Source organism: Antechinus flavipes, chromosome 2 (genome assembly GCF_016432865.1).
Source record: "Antechinus flavipes isolate AdamAnt ecotype Samford, QLD, Australia chromosome 2, AdamAnt_v2, whole genome shotgun sequence".
NCBI lineage: Eukaryota > Metazoa > Chordata > Mammalia > Dasyuromorphia > Dasyuridae > Antechinus > Antechinus flavipes.
In genome coordinates this window covers 483,713,685-483,723,296 of record NC_067399.1, presented here as the reverse complement: position 1 = coordinate 483,723,296, position 9,612 = coordinate 483,713,685, and the positions used below count along the sequence as shown (strand labels likewise).

The 9,612-nt window shown below is 31.7% G+C and overlaps 1 pseudogene; it reads right to left on the bottom strand.

Annotated features, from left to right (window-relative positions):
- Positions 1-7,902: 7,902 nt before the first annotated feature.
- On the bottom strand, positions 7,903-8,640 carry LOC127546830 (heterogeneous nuclear ribonucleoprotein D-like; annotated as a pseudogene).
- Between the last annotated feature and the right edge of the window lie 972 nt (positions 8,641-9,612).

The following is a 9,612-nucleotide window of genomic DNA, read 5'->3' as shown; positions in this document are numbered from 1 at the left end:
CAATTACATTTTAAATTATACTTACTTGCTTCCTATTTTCCTCACTATCCTCTCACTTATTCCTATTCCTTCTGACTCCTTTACTTTACTTCTATCTGCTACCTTGCCTTCCTATTATTTAATCTAACCTACCTCTAAAAATCCCTACTTTATCCTCTCCCCCAATCTTATCCCCTTGTCCCCTTGTTTCTATGAATTTAGACTTAATCTCCTCCAAATGTATATGTTATTGTCTCTTTATAATCTACAATAAAAGAAAAGCATGAAGGAATGGAGACACTGCTCCCTCTTTTAGAAATATTTTTTAAAACATTTAAAAATTAGCCTAGTCTGAAGCCATTAGATTAATATGAAAGAGAAATCCTATCAATTTGTCTTTAACTATTGTTTCTCTCTTTCTGAATAGACCAGAAAAGACTCTTGAAGGAATGGTGACCAGACTAGGACAAGGTACCCTTCATTAATCCACTCATAAAAGAAAGTCTCTTTAATTAATTAGATTAATCTAATTAAAGGAAATTAAGATGCCTTACTCAGATTGAAAAGAACACTCTGAAGGAAGTCTTCAAAGAGAATGGGTAAAAATGACTCTCCAAGTGTGTGCTGAAAATTAAGTGACTATTGTACTATTTAATGAAGTAAAAGATTAACTAATATAATCTAAACTTTGGACCTTTAATCACTTTTAACTCTAAATATTTCTTGTATGAGAATTCTATAAATTGAGACTTCAAAATAACATATTAGAGAGATATCTGAAGGGACTCCATCAGTTTGAATATTTTTCTGTCTATAATCAGAACAATGTTTATTTTTAATTTTATTTTTAATAATAGCTTTTTATTTTCAAAATACATGCAAAGACAATTTTAACATTTAACCTTGCAAAACTTTGTGTTCCAAATTTTTCTCCCTCTTTTCCCCCCAATCACCTCCCTTAGACAGCAAATAATCCAATGTAGGTTAAACATGTGCAATTCTTCTAAATGTATTTCCACAAACATAAAATAAAGATCAAGTAGAATTTATTGCATAAAAAATGCATTACCTATGCACGTTTTAAAAATAAACAGCTTAATCAATAATAATAATTATTATTATAAGTTAATAAATTTCTTTCTGATAGAGTACAGTCTTAATCTTTTGGGTTTTTTTAAACAATAGGTTCCTAAGCCTGGAGTAGCTACTAAGGCAGAGAAAGATGGGAAATCTGTAGGCTATATTAAGAATAACATGAATAAAGATAGAATTTATTTGATGAATTGAGAGAAAATGGGGTTGGCTTGGACACAGTATTTACAGAATAGAATAATAAATGATAATTTGGGAAAGATAGGATGTTATCAGATTGTAGTGTGCCCAAAATAATAGGCAAAAGAGGCTGATTTTAGTTAGCAGATAACAGAAGACACAAAAGGCTTTTTGGATGAGAAGAATAATATGACCAGATCTATGCAATACAAACATTATTCTGGCAGCAATAGGAAAGGCAGACTGGGAAGATCCAAGACTAGAAGTGGAACATCTGTTCCAAGAGCCAAGATGTTGGAGTAAGCAGTAAATTGCCATAATTCTTCCATATTCACTCCGGCCAAGACACCTCCTTCAGAGGCCAGATCTACCTGATTTCACATAGGCCTGGGTGCCTAAGCAGATAGCCACCATCACAGGGCCTGTGCCAAGTGCTTCAGCATACTCCTGGGCAAACAAGCAGCTTTCAGCAGTCAGAACATCAAAACACAGAAACACTCTGCCACCCTCAGCACCACAAGAACCCTGGCTCAGCACCAGATAAGCTGCTATGGCTCCAGAAGCACCAGCCAAACTCCCTCATCACTGTACCCCCCCAGCACAGCCCTAGGTACAAGGATCCCGACAGGGCAACATCAGAGCAGCGCCAGTAAACAGTCAGGATCTGGAGCCTCTGGCACAGAGTCATGAGATTGTGCCCCCTTCTACCCTGGGAGCAGAGTTCAAATTTAAAACAAAGGATAAAAGCTAAAAGAGATAAGCAAACAACAATAAAGGAATCTGATCATAGAAAGTTATTATGGTGACAGAGATCAGGACTCAAATTCAGAAGAATAGAACAGTATCAAAAGGCCTATGAGCAAAACTCCAAAGAAAAAAGGGAAGTAATCTCAAAACCATAAAGAACTCAAAAATTATAGTAATTATAAGAGAGGTAGAAGAAAAATTGGAGGAGAAAACGAGAATGATGAAAGAGAATTGTTTTAAGAAAGAAAAAGAAGGAAAGAAAAAAAAAAAAGAAAAAGAAAAAGAAAAGAAAAAGAGTAGGTTGGAAAAAAGAAAACAACTCCTTAAAGAGTACAACTAGCCAAAAGGAAAAAAATATATAAAAGCTAATTAAGGAAAAATACAACTTAAAAGTCAGATTTGGGCAAGTGGAAACCAATAACTCTATGAGACATGAAAAATCAATCAAATTCAAAAGAATAAAAAAACAGAAGAAAATGTACACTATGTCATGAGAGAAACAATTGACCTGGAAAATAGATCCAGGAGAAATAATATCAAAATCATAGGACTATCTTAAAGTCATAATTAAAAGGATGATCTGGACAGCATCTTTTTTTTATTATAGCTTTTTATTTTTTAAAACATATGCATAAGGATAGCTCAGTGGCACAGTGGATAGAGCACCAGCCCTGAAGTCAGGAGGACCTGAGTTCAAATCTGATCTCAGACCTGTAACACTTCCTAGCTGTGTGACCTGGGCAATTCAGTTAACCTTAATTGCCTCAGCAAAAACAAAAACAAACAAAAAAAAATGCATAGATAATTTTCAGCATTCATCCTTGCAAAATCTTATGTTCCAAGTTTTTTTTTCTCTCTCTTCCCACCACCTCTTAGATGGCAAGTAATCCAATATATGTTAAACATGTGCAAATCTCCTATACATATTTCCACAATTATCATGCTGTACAAGAAAAATCATATTAAAAAGGAAAAAATGAGAAAGAAAACAAAATGCAAACAAAAAACAACAAAAAAATGAAAATACTATGTTGTAATACATATTCAGTCCCCATAATTCTCTTTCTGAGTGTAGATGGCTCTCTTAGAAGCAGAGAGCAAATCAGGTGTTGAAAAAATCCACCAATCACCTCAAGAAAAAGATTCCAAGATAAAAATACAAGGAAAGTTATAGCTGAATTTCAGAACCGTCAGGTCAAAGGAAAAAATATTACAAGCGACAAGAAAGAAACAATTCAAATATTGAGGAGCCACAATCAATATTACATAGAACTTAACAGCTGCAACATTAAAAGATCAGGGGGTCATGGAAGATGATATTCCAGAAGGCAAAGAAGTTAGCACTACAATCAAGAATCACTTATCTGGCAAAATTAAGAATAACACATACAGGGGAAAATATGACCATTCAATGAAACCAAGCTTTCATGAGAAGACCATAATTAAACCAAAAATTTGATTTACAATATCAAGACCCATGAAAATCTTAAACAGGAAAAAGGAAATATTAGGGATTCAATAAATTAAAGGAAATTCAACTTATACCTCTAGTGAGAGAATAATACTTTTAATTCTTAAAAATTATTATACTGAACAGAAAGGAATATACCTTTTTCTCAGCATCTGGTACCTACACAAAAATTGATCATATAGAAAAGTAGATATATTAAATATATTCTTTTGAGATAATAATGCAATAAAAATACATTCAACAAAGGGCAGAACAAAGATTAATTAAAAATTAATTGGAAATTAAGTTATCTAATTCTAAATAGTAAGTGGATCAAAGAACAAAGCAAAGAAACAATGAATAATTTCATTAATAATGAGACAACATACTAAAATTTATGGGATGTAACCAAAACAGTACTTGGGAAATTTTTTTCTTCAAGTTCTTACATCAACAAAATGGAAAAAGAACAGATCAATGAATTGGGTAGGCAACTTAAAAAAAAAAAAAAACTCTAGAAAAAGAACAAACTAAAAATTCTCAACTGAGCACCAAATTAGAAATCCTGAAAATCTAAGTTAAGATTAATAATATTGAAAATAAAAAACAAACAGACTATAGAGCTAATAAATAAATCTAGGGGCTGTTGTTTTTTTTAAATTATTATTAAAAAGACTAGTCACTGGTTAGCTTGATTTAAAAAAAAAAGAAAAAGAAAGAAAACCAAATATCCAGCATCAAAAATAAAAAGGGTGAAATTGTCACCAATGAAGAAGAAATTAAATAATCATTCAGAAATATTTTTCCAATTATATTCCCCCACAAGCGGATAATCTGAGTGAAATTGAATATTTACTAAAATGTGAAATACTTAGATTAACAAATTATAAAATAGAATACCTAGATAACCCATCTTAGAAGAAGAAATTAAACAAACCATTAAGGAATTTCTCAGGGAAAAATCCCCAGGACAGATGGGTTCACAAATGAATTCTACCAAACATTTAAAGAACAATTAATTCCAATACTACCTAACCTATTTGGAAAAATAGCTGAAACTCCTTTTAAAACACAAATATGATGCTGATATCTAAACCAGGAAGACCTAAAACAGAGAAAGAAAATTATAGATCAAAAATTTCTCTAATTAATATTGATGCAAAATTTTTGAACAAAATATTAGCAAATTGATTACAGTAATATATCTCAAGTATTATACACTATGACCATGTGATTGCAAACCAAGAATGCAAGTTTGTTTCAATATTAGGAAAATTATCAACATGATTGACCAATAATAAAAGTAACAGAAATCATATGATTATCTCAATAGAAAAAGTTTTTGAGAAAATAGAATATCCAATCCTATTAAAATCACTAGATAGCATAGAAATAAAGAGAGCATTCTTTAAAATGATAAGCAATATTTATCTAAGACTATCAGTAGGTAATATCTGTAATAGCAATAAGTTAGAAGCATTCCCAAAATCAGGCATAAAGCAAGAATGCACATAATCACCACTATTGTTCATTATAGTGTTAGAAATATGAGTTGTAGCAATAGAAAACAAAGAAATTTAAGGAATTCAAATAGGCAATGGGAAAAGAAAACTTATCACTTTTTCCAGATGATGATATAATGTTATTCTTAGAGAATCCAGAGAAACAATAAAAAAAAAAAGACTTGAAATAATTAATAATATTAGCAAAATAGTAAGATGTAAGAAAATCATCAACATTTCTTTATATGACTAACGAAGCCCTGCAGCAAGAGAAAGAGGTATTCCATCTAACGTAACCATAAACAATATAAAATACTTATAAGTACAAACAATATAAACAAGGAATATGAAATACTTAAAAGATAAACCTACAAACTATATGAACATAATTATAAAACACTTTTCACAAAGTCAAATCTAAACTAGAAAAATATCAATTGCTCAGAGGGAGGCTGAGCCAATATAATAAAAATAACAATTCTTTTTTAAACTAATACATTAATTTAATGCCATGCCAATCAAATACCAAATAATTATTTTATAGAATAGAATAAATAAAATATTAGAAATAGAATAAAAAAAAACAAAATTCACCTAGAAGAACAAAAAGTCAAGAATAACAAGGAAATTAATGAAAAAAATACAGAAAGATAATCTGGTAGTATCAGACCTCAAACTATATTATAAAGCAGTAATCACCAAAACTACCTAGTACTGGCTAAGAAATAAAGTGCTAAATCAGTGGAATAGATTAAGTACACAAGATACAGTAGTCAATGACCATAATAGCCTATTCTTTGATAAACCCAAAGATCCCATGTTTTAGGATAAAAAAGTCACTCTTTGACCAAAACTGCTGAGAAAAATGGAAAAGAATAGGACACAAACTAGATATAGACCAACATCTCACACTGTATAAACAAGATAAGGTCAAAATAGATTCTTGATTTAGATACAAAGGGTGATACCATAAGCAAATTAGAAAAATAAGAAATAGTTTTCCTCTCAGATTTATGAGGAGGGAAAGAATTTACAACCAAATAAGACATAGAGAATATTATGAAATATAAAATAGATAATTTTGATCATATTAAATTTAAAACCTTTATACAAACAAAATCAATGCAACCAAGATTAGAAGGAAAGTAGAAAGCTGGGAAATAATCTTTATAGAAAATATATCTGATAAAAGCTTCATTTCTCAAATATATAAAGAACTGAGTCAAACGTATAAGATTACAGACATTCCTCAATTGATAAATGGTCAAAGGATATGAACAGTTTTTAGATAGCACATTTATAAAACCTATATGAAATTGCTTATCATTTTCAGAAGAGAGGAGGGGAATTGGCAGTGGCAATGACGTAATGTACTGTTTCAGATTACAGTTCATTTACTTAAAATTCTAGGGTGAAAATCTTGCCCATATTAATCTTTGGTCCAGTAGTTTCAATAGATATAGAAATATGCAATTTGAATTATACTCATATTCTTTTTTAAAGTTTTATAAAGGTTTTATTAGAGAGCTGGCATTTGGCATGTGGAATTTTTGAAGTGGTTTTCTTGATGTGTCATTGATGTGTTTTTGACATATTTTTCTTGGTGTGTAATTGACACGTTGAATTTTGATGAGTTTTCTTGTCATTTGTGTGTCATTGGCATGATGAATTTTGACAGGTTTTCTCAATGTATCTTTGGCATGCCATTGGCATGTAGAATTTTGGTGTGGTTTATTGGTGTGTTAAATTTTTCACATGTCAAATTTTTCATGTGTGTGTTTTTTTTTGTTTTTTTTTTTTTTTTTTTTTTTTGGTGTGTCATTGGCTGTTGAGCTTTTTTTTTTTTTTTGGCTGAGGCAATTGGAGTTAAGTGACTTGCCCAGGGTCACACGGCTAGGAAGTGTTAAGTGTCTGAGGTCAAATTTGAACTCAGGTCCTCCTGACTTCAGGGCTGCTCCTCTATCCACTACGCCTCCTAGCTGTCCCATCCTGTTGAGGTTTTTATGTGGTTTTTCTTGGCATGTCATTGGCGTGACATTGACTTGTCAAATGTTGGTGTGGTTTTCTTGATGTGTTGTTGGTAGAATTACATTCATATTCAATGCAAATGTCAATTAATCATAATAAATGAGTAGGTTGGATTTTTTTTAACAAATAAGTTCAGTATCTTGTAGACTCATAAAGCAGTTTCTAACTAAGTCTTATTTTATGGTAATAAATAAAAAGACTTCTCTTGAAAATAAAAATCAAAGGATCTATGGCCTGATTGAAACAAATTCAGCTACTCACAACATACTGAATTAACGCTTCTCATTTACAAAAATCTCAAGAATGCACTTGGGAGACAAATACTGTCTTCAACTTCAGTTGCATGGTAGCATCTATGGTAATTTTAAACATAGGCATGAATCCTTATCAAAGACCTTTGTCAAGGAAATTAGGAGACTAAGACAAAGTTTGCTACTTGCTATTCATAAAGGACTACTGTTTCTCATGCCTCAATTATTGATTATTTAAAAATTATATTTTTAATAAGCTATTTATAAGCTATTTTATAAGCTATTTATCTGACACAGAGAAGCAATCACAAATAATTTGTTTTTGAGAATCATTTAACATGAAATTATACAAATAAAATTGTATAAACATAAATCCATATTTATCGTAACACAAATGTCAAAGGATAAGGGAAGAAAAACTAAAACAAGAAAACTAAATCTACAGCTATGTACAATTGGATACAGTTTGTCATGTACACTAAAAGTCTTTTAGAAAATAATCACCTCAAATCAAGAGAAGACCACTTTCTAATCATTGTCATCATCATACTAGACTGCTGTAGCATCTGCACGTATTTTCTTTATGTCCTATTTTAATATGACCGGTAATTGTTTTGGTGATTACCATCTCGCTTTGTTGACTTCAACCACAATCCCTGACCCCCCTTTCTCCCTAGCTGCAGCATCCTCCCTCTTTCTGTTGTTGCTATGGCTGTCTGTATACCTCTTTGGGCTGCACAATTTCAATATCACATTTCCTATAACCAACCTGATGATATCTATATTCTAATCATTTCTTAACTGGTTCTTCATCTGTATTATGTAGTAAAACAAATCATTTTCTTTCATTTGTTTTTGTGTTCATAGGGAAGTTCAGTGTTTTCTATCTCTCCAAAATAGTCTTTGATTTGTTGTTCTGCAAGTGTTTCTGGACTCAGTCTGTCAACAAATACTTTTTTGTTGAGGAGCTCCTTTCCCTTTAAAACTCTAGCCCTTTGGGATTTTATCAACTTGCTATTCAGCTTGTGTTCTTTATGTTCCAAGACCTTATCAACATTGGCAGCATCTTTGAAAAACACAAATCTGAATCTCCTGGATTTTTGTGTCCAGATCTGTTTTAATTGTGCAGTCTGCAACCTCTCCAAATGAGATAGGTATTCAGTGAAATCTTACTTGCTTGTATCCCAGCTTAGGTCTACAATAAACATTGTGCCATTATCCTGCTTGTTCTTGCTCACATTGATTTTGGAGCTCTTGGCCACTTCTTCCATGTTACTGTACTCATGCACATCTTCCAGGCAGTGGGGTTGGGGCTGTCGGACAGGTGGCTTGAAGAGTCAGCTGCAGAGCATGTTATAGAACTGGATTTGAAATGGTGGCAAAAAGGTGGTTTTTCCTTATATTGAGCCAAAATTTATTTCCATATAGAATCATAGAATTTCAGTGTTGGACAGGGTCTCATTGGCCATTTACTCCAGCTCATATTCAGAAAAGGCATATCAATTACAAAACTACAAAACACCTAGAAAATGGTCATTCAGATTTTACTCAAAGACTTTTAATCAGGGAGAATCTACTACTTCTTCAAGCAGCCCATTCTATTTTTGGAAAGCTATAATGATTAAAAAGTTTTTCCTTATATCAAATCTAAATTTACTGCTTTCCAACTTCTTCAATTAATTCTGTCAAAGTGCAACTAAATGGAGCATTCTAATCCTTATTCCATGTGGCAGGCTTTCAAGTACTTAAAGAAGCTATAATTTCTAATCTGATCCTTGTCTTTTCAGAGTAAGCCTCAAGTTCTTTCAGTTGGTCCTCATACAATATGTACTAATATTGTACAATATGTACCTTCACTCTTCTTTGGATGCTCTCTGGCCTATTGATACCCTTTTTAAAAAGTGAAGCATGGAACTGGGCATAATACTCTATCTAGCATAATACCTTGACCATGGCAGAATATAATGGGTCTATAAATTCCGTTTTTTCCTGGAAGTGATGCTTCTCTTATTAGACCCCAAGATTACAATAGCTTTTTTGGCTATCATACCCTTACTGATGTATAAATAATGTATAATATAATAATATATAACATATACATAATTGCAATTTCATGTATAATCCCCTTTTCCTAATCTATTTTGTTTGTGGAAATGTTCATTTTATTTAGTCCTTCTTTAGTTCAGAATTTTAAAAAAAAGTTTTAAAAAGATTTTTCTGATCCCAACTCTATCATCCACCGAGTTAGCTGTCACAAAAAATGTTATATTTTCTGCCATTATAGCCAACCTGACAAAAATGGTATCTTTGTCTTTATCCAAAGCACCAATAAAGAATTAAGTAGCACAGACTTAAGCTCAGATACTTGGGAGGCTATATGGAA